Source organism: Dermacentor albipictus, chromosome 1 (assembly GCF_038994185.2).
Source record: "Dermacentor albipictus isolate Rhodes 1998 colony chromosome 1, USDA_Dalb.pri_finalv2, whole genome shotgun sequence".
In the NCBI taxonomy this organism is placed as follows: domain Eukaryota; kingdom Metazoa; phylum Arthropoda; class Arachnida; order Ixodida; family Ixodidae; genus Dermacentor; species Dermacentor albipictus.
Window position 1 is genome coordinate 469,618,982 of NC_091821.1, and position 12,694 is coordinate 469,631,675.

General features: G+C 49.4%; 1 protein-coding gene across 1 annotated transcript in view; it reads right to left on the reverse strand.

Moving 5' to 3' along the window:
• LOC139054835 (uncharacterized) overlaps nt 1–12,694 on the reverse strand; it is a 124,800-nt gene that overhangs the window by 79,577 nt on the left and 32,529 nt on the right. The window contains exons 3-4 of the mRNA XM_070532477.1: nt 9,196–9,254; nt 7,642–7,798 (exon numbers count right to left, since the gene is read on the reverse strand). The gene's annotated coding sequence lies outside the window, so the exon portion shown is untranslated. The remainder of the gene's footprint in view (nt 1–7,641; nt 7,799–9,195; nt 9,255–12,694) is intronic.

Consider the following 12,694-nt stretch of genomic DNA (forward strand, 5'->3'; position numbering starts at 1 on the left):
TGGCCTAAAATCAATCAGTGTCATAGAAACGTAAAATAGTATATAGCATGAAATTATGACAGTGATACATGTAGTGGTCTGTGGATATAGTACGCGTGATAAGTGATCATGGAGCTAAAATGCGAGAATATGTAAATAGCATTAATGCCTCCAGGGGGCCTTTGAGCCCAAAGGCTGAGAGGCAGGTGCTTTCTTTTATTGCACCTACCGCAGCAGAAACCTCTGTTAGAGGCTGTGCTACGGATTTCCTGGGGCTATAATATGAAAACTATCTATATCTTTTAACAATCTAAACAGGCATTCATGCTTGAAGAAAGGTTCTATACCTATAATCATTTGAGGATGGAGTGGAATTAGCTGCCGATGTGGTAATGGAAAATGCTTTTTCCTATTAGCGTCTAATTGAGTGCATTGCAGCAGGATGTGAAGCACGGTAAGTGGCTCACCACATTTATCACACATGGGCGGATCGCCACCGGACAAGAGGTATACGTGTGTGCTGTATGTGTGTCCTATCCTGAGTCTGCAAAGTGTTACTTCTGTGTGGCGGTTCTTTGATACCGGCGGCCAGGTGCCAAGATAAGGCTTGATAACATGTAATTTATTTGCTGTTTCTTTATCCCACAAGCGCTGCCAGAAATCTCTTAGGTTTTTTCTTATTGCGGGCTTGAGGTCCATTACAGGGATAGTCATGGAAGTGTCTGCAGCGTTCGCGTTCACTGATGTGGCTAGCTGGTCCGCTAACACGTTTCCCTCTATCTCTCGGTGCCCCGGCACCCAGCATAGGACGATATGCTGCTTAGACGCATAGGTTTTTAGCAATGCTGAGTAAAGAGAAATAATTACAGGGTTTTTATATTTCTTGACAGTTTTCAAAGCATTTACGACGCTCAAGGAGTCTGTGTATATAACTGCCTTTGGGATATTAAATTCTTTAATGTGTTTAACAACGGCCAATATCGCGTAGGCCTCTGCTGTGAAAATACTTGTGTTAGGGTGCAGAACACCAGCATCCGAAAAGGATGGACCGACCGCTGCGTAAGATACGCCAGCATTACACTTCGATGCGTCTGTAAAGAATTCAGGAGAGGCGTACTTGTGCTGTAACTCGAGGAAGTACATTCGTATATGCGCGACAGGCGCGTGCTTTGTAACAGTTACGAAGGATATATCACAGTCTATTGGTTGCCACTGCCACGGCGGGGGCCGTATAGCAGGGGACATAAGGTGGTATTCAAGCAGTGGAACCCTTGTTTATTCAGCCATGTCTCTGACACGCAGTGAGAAAGGCTTTGCCACTGTGGGCCGGTTGCGAAAAAGTTGACAACTGGACAAATCGTTTATGGTGGAGAACGCGGGCTGCTCACTGTTTGCGTTCACTCTCAGAAAATACATGAAAGAGGAGTATGTTCTCTGCAGATTAAGTGACCACTCATCCGATTCAACGTAACTGCTTTCCACTGGGCTTGTTCTAAAGGCGCCTGTGGACAAGCGAATGCCTAAGTGGTGGACAGGGTCTAGCATCTTCAGAGCAGTTGGAGTAGCCGACTGGTAAACTATGGCTCCATAGTCTAGTCGTGTGCGTATGAGGCTTTTATACAACAAGTTCATGAGACATTTTCTATCACTGCCCCAGGTTGTGCGTGAGAGCACCTTTAAGATATTCATTGTTTTCATGCACTTGTCTTTAAGATATTTTATGTGCTGTACAAAGGTTAGCTTCGCGTCTAAAATTATGCCTAAGAATTTATGTTCCCTGTTTACGGGCAGACGCTCACCATGCAACACAATTTCAGGATCAGGGTGCAGGCCTCTTTTTCTGGAGAAAATGACACAGGTGCTTTTCTGTGGGTTCAGTCTGAACCCGTTCTCATCAGCCCCTTTGGAGACCCTGTTAAGACCAAGCTTGACCTGTCGCTCACAGATTGCAAGAGAACTTGACTGAAATCCTATCTGCACGTCGTCAACACACGTTGAATAGAAGATGTTATGTGGTATGTGTAGATGAAGAGAATTCATTTTTACTATAAAGAGTGTGCAGCTGAGCACCCCGCCCTGCGGCACTCCATTTTCCTGTACAAACTTTTGTGACAGAACACTGCCCACTCGAACACGGAATGTCCGATTCGACAGATAACTTTCTATAACATTGAACATATTTCCGTGTATACCTAACTGCGAGAGGTCTTTCAATATCTCAAACTGCCACGTTGTATTATAGGCTTTCTCCATATCTAAGAATACTGATAAGAAAAACTGCTTATGGACAAAAGCTTCACGGATACGTGCCTCGATACGTATGAGATGGTCAGTGGTGGATCGACCCTCCCGAAACCCGCACTGGTATGGGTCCAGCAATTTGTTTGATTCTAGGAAGTGTAGTAGGCGACAGTTAATCATTTTTTCGAATACTTTGCAGAGGCAACTTGTTAATGCTATAGGTCTATAACTTGATACAGAGGAAGGATCCTTTCCGTGCTTCAGTATTGGAAATATAATCGCCTCCTTCCAAGCAGAGGGGATCTCGCCGGAAGACCATATAACGTTGTAAAGGGAAAGGAGGGTTTTCTGTGTTTCGGATGGTAGTTGTTTTAACATCTCATATATTATGCGGTCTGAACCTGGGGCGGATTTATTACAGCAGTTCAGTGCTGCCTGCAGTTCTGCTATGCGGAATGGTTCATTGTACGGCGCACTTTTTGCACATTTCCTTTCTAGCTTTTGGTTCTCTATTCGTGTTTTGTACTTTAGGAATGTTTCGGTGTAGTGTGAGGAGCTGGATATGTGTTCAAAGTGTGTGCCAAGAAAGTTGGCTTGATCTTCCAGGCTTTCTCCGTGACTATATACTAAAGGCAGGGAATACGTTTGTTGTCCATTAACTTTTTTCACTCTGTTCCATACTTTTGTCTCATCTGTGTACGAGTTGATGCTTGATATAAACTTCGCCCAACTCTCTCGTCTTGCTTGCCGGCGCGTTCTCCTTGCCTGGGATTTGACATGTTTAAAGTTTTCCAGGTTTTCAGCTGTAGGAGAGTCGCGAAATATCGCCCACGGTTTGTTCTGGTTCTTCCGTGCTTGCCTGCATGCATCGTTCCACCAGGGAACACGCCGCTTTGAACCCATGCCGCTCGTTTGTGTAATACATTTACAGGCGGCATCCAGTATAAAAGCTGTAAAATATGCAACAGCATCATCCATGGTTATACCAGACATCTCAGTCCACGTCATGTAAGTAAGAGTTCGGTACCGTTCCCAATCGGCTGAGTCAATCTTCCACCGAGGGACAAGCGGGGGAAGTTGATCTTGTTTCGGCGCAGTTGGGATTATTGGGAAGTGGTCACTCCCATACGGGTTGTTAAGCACATTCCATTTAAAATAGGGTAAAAGCGTCGGCGATAAAATGCTAAGTTCTATGGCAGAGTATGACTTGTTGGACAGGTTCAAATACGTGGCCTCCTTCGTGTTCAAGAGACATCTTGCAGAGGAAAAAAGCACCTATTCAATGACGCGACCTCGCGCATCACAGCGTGAATCGCCCCACAAAGTACTGTGTGCATTAAAATCACCAAGAATAAAATAGGGGTCCGGGAGCTTATCTATTAATGACTCTAAGTCGCGTCTGTGAAGGTGATGATGTGGTGGTATATACAGAGAACAGATTGTAATGAGTTTATTTAAAGGTACGGCTCGAACGGCCACGGCCTCAAGGGCCGTTTGGAGCTTTAGATGCTGACACGCTACAATTTTGTCAGCAATAATAGATACACCGCCAGATGCTGCGACAGCATCCTCGCGGTCTTTGCGAAACGTAACGTGCTTTCGGAGAAAGTTTGTGTGTGTAGATTTTAAGTGTGTCTCCTGTAAACACAGCACTTTTCAATTGTGTTTATGGATGAGTTCTTGAACATCACCAAGATTCCTAAGTAGACCTCTGACGTTCCATTGAATGATTTGTGTATCCATATTTTAAATTAGATTGGTGCTGTGTTTACGAAAACGGAAGGGATGTCTCAGATTACAGAGCCCTTTCGAGGCCCTGTAACCGGGGTTTTGCTCTTTTTGAAGCGTTCGAGGGAACCTCGCCGCTCCTTAGGCGCCTGAAGCGCTTTGAGGATAGGTGTAGTGTCCATTGCCTCGTGTGAGGCGCCGGACACCTGCTCTTGCGAGCGAGAAGGTTCCCGAGAGGGTCCCGCCTTGGAGGGCAAGACCCCTGCGCCCACCAGCCCGGAGGTCGATGGGTCTCCCTGGGAGATTTGGCTGCGCCGGCCGTTGCCAGCGCTGGAAGGGACCTGGGAGGTTGAGGCAGCCTCGGCTGCGCCCACCTTTGGGGTCGACGGTCCCTTCTCCTCGGTTGACGGAGCAGCGCTAGCTGCAACCGCCGCGGGGGCAGACGGCGTAACTGCCGACTCACTGCTTGTGGGTCGGACAGCTCGGACAGGTCGGACAGAGCCCGTTGTGACGCTGCCCCCTGACGCGCCACATCGGCAGAGGTTTTCTTTGGCAGGTATGCTAGCCGCCTTCGTGCCTCTTTGAACGATACATTCTCTTTTACTTTCATAGTTACTATTTCTTTTTCCTTCTTCCAGGAGGGGCACAACCGCGAGTACGCGGCGTGATCCCCGTCACAGTTTACACAGTGGAGAGAGTTATTACATGCTTTAGTGGCGTGTTCAAGGGCACTATATTTCGCACATCTTTGGCGGCCTCGGCAGCTCTGCGAGCTGTGGCGGAAACGCTGGCATTTGAAACATCTTAAGGGATTTCGCACGTACGGTCTTACACAAAGCTTGATGTACCCGGCCTCGATTGACTCGGGCAGGACACCTGAATTGAAGGTGAGTATTATGTGTTTGGTCGCAATTTCTTTACCGTCTCGCCTCATCTTGATTCTTTTGACGTTTATGACGTTTTTTTCACTGAAGCCTTCCAACAGTTCAGCCTCAGTGAGCTCTAGCAAATCATCGTCGGAGACAACGCCGCGGGAGGTATTCATCGTGCGGTGCGGGGTTACTACTACTTGGGTCTCCCCAAATGATACTAGCTGTGGCAGCTTCTCAAATTGCTTCTGGTCGCGGAGCTCCAAGAGGAGGTCACCGCTAGCCATCCTCGACACCTGATATCCCGGGCCAAAAACTTCGGTAAGAGACTTAGACACAAGGAACGGGGAGATTGTTCGTACTTGTTTAGCTGGTTTTTCTGCGTGGATGACATGAAAACGAGGAAAATTGTGGACTTGGCGTCCGAAAAACTGAAAGACCTCTTCGGTGCGCCCTCTTTTCTGAGGACGATCGGGGATTTTAGGAAAAGCGTTTTCCATAAGTACAGTTGGGTTTTCGGCCGCGATGCCGACCACCCACCATGGAGCCCAACAGGGGGGCGTGACAGGAGCTCCTGCTATAGAAACCCTGCCAACGCCAGCCGTACATCGCTGCTATAACCAAATACAGCATAGCCAAGGCTGGCCAGCTACACAAGGTTAACGCTTGCCGCCGGGAAACTAGGAAGTGACGAGAAGTGATGAGAAGACAGGAAAGATGAAAAAGACGAGAGAGAAAGACGAAGATTGGAGAGGTGGACAGGAAAAGGCGACTGCCGATTTCCCCCGGGTGGGTCAGTCCGGGGGTGCCGTCTATGTGAAGCAGAGGCCAAAGGGGTGTGTTGCCTCCGCTGGGGGGCCTTAAAGGTCCAAACACCCAGCATCGGCTCAACCCCCAGGATCCCCTTTTCCCCAGGCACGGCTAAGCCACGCACGGCTACACGCGGGAGTGTCTAACCCTCGTGTGCTCGGGTACGTGGTGTCCCAACACACCAAACGCCTGCTTGCGCAGACGCCCCTGCAGGGTGAATTTATAGGTTGCTGTCACTTTAAGGACAGCACTAATGTTCTCATGGCATAGTATCCGCGACGCGCAAAGAGACGCCCTGCAAGCGCAACGAACCTAGGCGCGGAGACGCCGACGGCGTCGACTGTCCGGCCCATCCGACTAGCGTGACGTCACACCGGCGTGCGGAGGCCTTACATTTTTTTCTAGGGGGCTTTGGTATAGGAGGAACACCTGAAGTGATACACCGTGGGTTTGGCCCCACACTGGGGACAATAGGAAGGGTACAGGGTGGGATGAAAGATATGTAGCATGTGGAGACAAGGAAATGAATTGGTCTGCAATTGCCGCCAGACAGCGGCATCTGCTCTATTAAGCGAAGGATGAGGAGGGGGATAGTTAAGGCGACTTTGTCGGTAGTACTCGAGCGTCTCAGTGTAGTGTAGGGGCTCTGGCGGTGCGTCGTCTGGGTTGGACAGCTCTTCCGATGGTGCCCGGCCAGTCAGATCTCGGGCTACCGCATTAACGAGTTCATTACCATGGAGAGAGGCGTGTCCAGGAGTCCAGACGATACGCACCTTGTGTAACGTGGGAGTGGGGACAGAGGAGAGAATTCGATGTGTGTGTGCAGTCACGAGTCCTTGCGCGAAGCCCGGCAGGCAGCCCGCGAGTCTGTCACTATGGTGATGGGGGTGTCTTGTGCGGAGAGCGTCGAGGCATGGACAATGGCCAGGGCTATTGCCCCTTCCTCTGCCGAGCAGTTGAGCGTTGTTAGGCACACACCCTAAGCGTGTCTGTATTGTCAGTTACCGCTAAACACATGGCTCGCCTCTCTGGGTAGCGGGCCGCGTCCGTGTACGAAACCGGTGTAATTGTGCTGCGGTCTCCAAAAATGCGTGCCAGGGCCTGAGTTAGGGCGCGTCTACGGCCGGCGTGTCGCTCGGGATGCATATTGCGGGGAATTGGAGCTACTTGTATGCTAGCGCGTAGTACAGGAGCGAGGCGATATTGTGGACGTGTGTGAGTGTCTCAGGGACAGGGTAGCCAAGGCGAGAAAGTATAGCGCAGCCCTGACGGCTGCGTCTGAGACGTTGGAGCTGACCATTGCGATGAGCCTCCAAAAGCTCGCCTACGGTGTTGTGGATACCAAGCTGAAGAAGCCGTTTTGTGGAAGCATGTGGAGGCAGCCCAAGAGCCGCTTTCACTGCCTTCCGCAGAAGGGCGTCCATCTTCTGAGTTTGAGTGAGGGTGAGATTGTGATAGGGGAGGTGATATATGAGCCGGCTGAATATCAGAGCCTGTACTATGTGGAGGACGTCTTTCTCGCGAAGTCCTCTTCTACGATTAGTAATGCGGTTTACCATATGTGTGACTTGTGCTATCTGCTGACCCAAAAGGTGCGTAGTGTGCGAGGCTTTGCCATCCGACTGAATGTGGAGGCCCAAGATGCGTAGTCTAGCTACTTGAGGGATGGGGCTGCCATGTAAGAACAGGGAGATATTAGGGGATTCGTCGGTCCTGCGGCGCCGCCTGTGCACGAGGAGCAATTCGGACTTTTCGGCTGCACAGGAAAGGCCTCCCGTGGCTGTATAGTTCTGCACGACACGTACAGCTTCCTGGAGAGCATCCTGGATGGCCCCGTCGGATCCCTGGGTTGCCCAGATCGTAACGTCGTCGGCATAGAGAACGTGCCGGATGGTGGGCATCTGGTCTAGTAAGGGGGGCAGCTTAGCCATAGCCAGCGCCAGTGTGGTGTCAGTGCAGCCACTGCCTTTGCGGAATGCGTAACAGCCTAGCAGTTTTTGAAACGATTTCTTACCTGGTGTTTGGCTGTTCTGCGCTTCGCTGACTGCGTCGCTATCCACGCCGTATTCCTGGGCTTCAACCATAGGACGGTTGCAGATGATACCACTCATTTCACTGTATCAGCGCCACTCTGACGGCGCCGCCCCACTCAGCTTCTGCAACTCTCTTTCCTGTAGTATACACAAAATAACAATATCTGAAGCACAGCTACTAAGCCGGCAACGTCGTCTGCGAGCTCAAAGAAGTGGGTATAGAAGAAATGACAGATACACTTTGTTGTACTTCCCATTGAAATTTTTCCAATGCATCCTAAGCTGTTGCCACGTCCAAGTGTAGCTGAGGCGGCGCATTTATCCATCCATGCGGACAAAATGAACATGGTTGCGTTGACACCAAGAGCCTGGCAGCACTCGTATTCTCATTTCACTAATGATTGCTAGATACGCTGGCGTTTCCTCCGCAGAAAAATACACTCGCGGCGAGCACATTGCGGCGGGATCCGGCGTCTCCATCGGGGCTGCCATTTTCTGACGGATATTCCTGTCCCGCAGCTCGGCGAGTGCAGCTGATCCGCCGAAAATTCCCTTCCCATAATTCCTAATGCGATGCAACCCCGTTTACATGCATTCCAAAAGTCCACTTACTCGTCTCAATCCACGCCTGCCTGGCGCATTAGCCCAGTTTACATGGATGCGATGCGCCAGTTGTCACATTCATGTAAACGCGCCTTATGCCTTCTGCATTCGAGACACTGAAGAGTATTTCCCAGTCCACATGTACAGGGAAGTTGCTTGCATATGTGAAGTTTGGGGCATTGTAATAAACGCATGGAGTTACCGGGTCATTTTCTCCCTCCATAGTGGTAAAAAAGTATGGTCAAGTTTATGATATTTAAACATTTCATGAAATATCTTTAATACGCAATATGTTTTTACTACAAGCCATTCCTTTTGAGAGGTTCCATAATCACAAAATATTTCATATTTAAGTAGGTAGAATTATTAGCTTGGTTTCAGTGCTCATTTGAGGCAAAAGGTGAAGTTTACAAAGCCAACATGCAAATTTTTATTGTAAAAGGAGCACCTCAGGTGGCATGCTGTTTTTTTCTTGTGTCTGTGGACAGTGGATGGTGCAGGAAAAAAAATAAAAGCTGCGTGCACCGATCCTGCAAAAACAAAAAGAAGCGCCTGCTACTATCATATTTACATTACTAATACCTCTGAACCACTGTTGCTTTGCTCCTGCATGAAGTTATCTTAATGCACGTGCACATACATGCACACGTTACGACCAGGTGTGACAGCTCCAGAGTTAAAATTGGGAACTTTAACATTTCGGAATTTGAGCTGTGCTTTGGGCATATTGGCTGCTCCATGCTGCAAAAGAGTCCCGAATATTGGCGAAAAAAACATCTGCAATGCTGCAGTTAAAGCAGAGATGATAGCTTGGTTTGTCACTGGAGGCAGACACAGACTACCACAGCACCAGGACACATATCTTACTGTTTAGTACAGATCCAGTAACAGCATAATAAAATATTTAATTCTTGTACAAATAGAATATGTACCGTTGCGCATTCTCGGACATTGCGGGCCAGAATCTGAAGCACTGCCACAGCCTGTATATCTGAAAAGAGGATGCCAATGCTTCATGAGGCCCTTCACATTGCTCAATTAAGCCCCTCACATGCTATGTCTGGTGTAATTACCTTGAAAGTATGACAATATAACAGCAAACGACAAAACTTTTAAGTGTTGCTACAGGGAGAGCACAATTTAACACCTACCGTAAAACAGATTAAGTACACAAGTGGTGGAGAATCAAGAAATTCTTCAAGGCAGCAAGAAAAGTTGTAGTGAAGAGCCCATTGTGTGCTTAGTTCTGAACGCATATATTTATAGAATATGTAAGACCATGCATGCACACGTCACAATTTGCTCTACTAAACATGTCAGTGAAAAATAAAATTATTCCTCCAATAGAAGAAAAGCCGTTATTTTAAGCTCATTTCTTTGAGAACGAGATGTCGTTCTGTAAGTATAGTTGTCTTATGAATTATTGGGCTTGTGTGGTTCAGGTATGTTTCTATCAATCTGCATAATACAGATTTAACCCTTCCCTATGTGCTAAAATAATGAAAAAGGCTAGCGTCTGCAATGTGTACTTAGCTTAGGAAATGATATAGTATTTCATTATTGTACATACGACGTGTTGGAAGTCTTCCTACGTCCATTTCGGAAGCTTCCTACAGCAAGCACAGTTCTTCCTCCCTGCATTTCACACGCTTTTTCATCGAAATGTCAAGTATTTTGTCTATCCTAGTAGACGTCCTCGGCCTTACTTCTTCCTTGACAAGTGTTTTAATGTCCTTGATAATCTGCAATGAATATCACATTATATTGACATATTCAGTTTACCTGTACCAATTAAGATGGACAACATTAAAGAGAAGCCAATTCATAGATTAGAGGACCTCCAACTGCAAGATATCTTATTAGTGTGACTGGAAAAGACACAATAACAAGAGGTACCATAATGTTACAACTGTTACGTTTCGCCTACGACGCGCGGTATAGCCGGCGCGGATTCAACGGACGCCGGGGCTTCGTTCACGAAGCGGCGGACATTTTGGCCCGTTCGGAGCGGCCGCGACGCATCCCCGCCGAGCGCGTCCCAGCATGTTTCAGAGCCACGTGTCTTCGTGTGTGCGTGTGTGTGTGTGTGTGCCCACGCTTGTCAAAGCGCGGCAGCCGGGGAGAGGAGCTCCCCCAGTGTGAAGCGAGGAGGTCTGACCGGCGCCGGCCCGGCTGATGCGTCACCTCCTTGTCCCAATGTGTCTCTCAGCGTGTCTGTGCCCCACCGTCACGTGACCTAGTCCCGTGACCTTCCCTCTTGCCCTCAACCCCGAGAGTATAAGAGCAGCTGCCCCCGGACGCCAGGAGAGAGGCTCCGAATTCTTCCGTCGGGAAGTGCGCTCTCCCGTCTCTCCACTTGTCGACCTGACCGGCCGCTCTTTTTCGATGCTAGAATAAACAAGTTGTTCTGTTAGCAGTCAACTCATGCTTTGCCAGGACCTTCGGATGCTTCCAGTTGTGCCCCAGGCCGCCAGGCCAACGCTACCCTTGTGGCTTGCGACCCATTTGCAACAACTCGTGCCAGCGGTGCGACTGCAATAACGGGTGTCAGCACTGAGGTTCCAACAGCTGGTTGCCAGCGGTGAGATCGCGACAACGGAGGCCAGCAGCGAAGATATGCGGTTGACTGTATGCTGAGCAGCACAACGACCATCCGGGAGCAGTGTAATGGGCCCTGTTTGATGACTGGTTGCCTGCAGCGGAACGACTGCGCTGAATTCTTGGCTGCGAGGTTTGGTGAGTGCGGGACTTTCTTCTTCTGAGTTTTGCCAGGCTTTTGTTAGCGTCAGAAACAGAGTGGTAATTGTGGTTGTCGTTGCTGCCGGGTTAGTTTGCGGCAAGACAATAGTAGGCAGTAGAGAAAGCAGCATTCAGAGCAGCCATGGATTTGAAGTCGTTGCGCAAACCGAAATTGTTCGAGCTTGCAAGGGAGTTGGGTCTGGATGTCTCAGATAAAGTCAGAAAACCAGAACTGCTAAGGGCTATTCTTGAGTTGGAAGCTGAGGATGACGAGCTGTCGGAATGCCTTGAGACCATTGAGGAGAGGGAGACGGCAAAAAGACAGGAGCGCGAACTTAGAGAACAGAAAGATGAGTGTGAACGAAAAGAACAAAAAGAGAAAGAAAAAGAAGAGCGCGACCGTCAGCACGCTTTGGAAATGAAGCGGCTCGAGGTGGAGATGGAACGCGCTCGTAATGGAAGTCAGGCACACGGTGCAGGAGAACGAGTATTGTTCAAAATGACTGACCTAATGCGGCCGTTTAAGCTTGGAGAGGACATTGGTTTGTTCCTGGTTAACTTTGAGCGAACGTGCGAGAAGCAGGGGTTCTCTCGGGAAACGTGGCCACAGCGCTTGCTCACTTTGTTATCCGGCGAGGCGGCCAACGTAGTCGCTCGCTTGGAGAGAGAGGAGGCAGAGGACTTCGACAAAGTGATATCGAGTCTGCTAAAAAAGTACAGGCTGTCAGCGGAGGCGTTCCGTCGGAAGTTTCGGGAAAATGAGAAAGGTAAAAGTGGGTCATATACAGAGTTTGCCTACAGGCTTATGTCAAACATGCAGGAGTGGCTCAAAGAAGAGAAAGCGTTTGGTGACCACGAGAAAGTTCTGCAGTGTTTCGGGCCGGAACAGTTTTATAGTCCGTTACCTGAGAACGTGCAGTACTGGGTCTTGGATAGGCCAGACGTTAGTACGGTGGCTAGAGCCGCTGAGCTAGCCGAAGAGTTTGTGACGCGTCGGGCTCGCGGAGCTAAGGACGGTCAAAAGGGTGAATTTGGCTCCAAGTTTGAGAGGCCGAAGTTCACGCCCATGAGAGCAAAGGGGGACACACGTAGTGCGGACGCGAGTGAAAGCAGTCCGACTGAACGTAAGGAGACGGCGGCAGCCGCAGCCGCACGCAGAAAGCGGTTCGAGACGAGGCAAGCGCGCGTGTGTTATACGTGCCAGAAGCCGGGTCACTTTTCGGCGCAGTGTCCGGAAACAAAAACAAAAGTCGTGTTTTTGTCATTATGCAGCACTGACGAGAACATGAAGGTTCTCGAGCCTTACATGCGAGACCTCCTCGTGAACGGGAACGAGTGCCGAGTGCTTCGCGATTCCGCAGCTACGATGGATGTAGTTCACCCCTCTTACGTAGAACCCGACATGTTCACGGGCGAGTGCGCATAAATCAAGCAAGCCGTGGAAGCTCATAGCGTGTGTCTGCCCGTAGCAAAAGTGCTTATCGAAGGACCTTTCGGAGCGCTTGAGACGGAGGCCGCAGTGTCATCTATGCTGCTGCCCCAGTACCCGTACCTATTTTCGAACAGGTCCGATCACCTCCTTCGCGAGAAGGGGCTTTTGTTTGGTGAGGCTAGCGTTCAGGCCTTAACCAGATCGAAGGTTCGGGAGCTCGCTGCAAAGGCGGTAGTTGCGGGGCCGACGTTGTCGAACAA